Genomic DNA, 655 nt, shown 5'->3' with positions numbered 1-655 from the left:
CCACGTCCAAATGAATTTATTTTCCAGGCAATTGGGCGTCAACTAGTTTCTCTACTAAGTGAGACGTCCGTATAATATTTTCGCCGCGCGATGAGAGAAGTCGACAGAGGACGCCGGAAGGTTGACAGAGAAGCAGTATCTGGAGGGCAAGATGTAGAGGGCGAGAGGTGGAGGACGAGAACCGGAGGGCGACGGCGCAGGCGCTGGAGTGCAAGCGCTGGAGAGAAGGAGCAGGAGGGCAAGGGCTACAGGGAGAGCTGGAAGGCATGAGGAAGACTGACAACCAAGTCCCACCAAGCGCCGAAGCCCGTCGCAAAGGGGTTTCAGCAGGTACCTCACGGCACGGCGGGACGAAAAGTGAGACACAACGCACCAGCAGGTTGCCCTACCTCTAAAGAATTCATGAAAAAGTACCCCTCCTTGGCTGCTCGGGAAAGTCGCTTACGATTTAGAGCAAGCTTGCGCTGCGAGAGTCTCTCGCCCGCGGCCCGGCCTGCGCCCGCCCGGGGCGACAAGCCATCAGATTGTCTGACTGAGAGCGGCGAGCGGGGGCGGGCGGGCTAATCGATTTGTTTTTTTTTAAATTTTACTTTATGAGTTTGTAACTTTACACCAATTGTAATCAACGTCTTTTCTCGGCCGACCATGACCATGA

At 55.0% G+C, this 655-nt stretch overlaps 1 protein-coding gene across 1 annotated transcript in view; it reads right to left on the bottom strand.

The window, feature by feature from the left end:
- Positions 1-655, bottom strand: part of LOC113217444 (dopamine D2-like receptor) — a 223605-nt gene that overhangs the window by 158976 nt on the left and 63974 nt on the right. The window lies entirely within an intron of this gene.

Source organism: Frankliniella occidentalis, unplaced genomic scaffold, assembly GCF_000697945.3.
Source record: "Frankliniella occidentalis isolate FOCC.00 unplaced genomic scaffold, Focc_3.1 Scaffold71, whole genome shotgun sequence".
Classification (NCBI taxonomy): Eukaryota; Metazoa; Arthropoda; class Insecta; order Thysanoptera; family Thripidae; genus Frankliniella; species Frankliniella occidentalis.
This window is presented reverse-complemented; position numbering and strand designations above follow the sequence as displayed.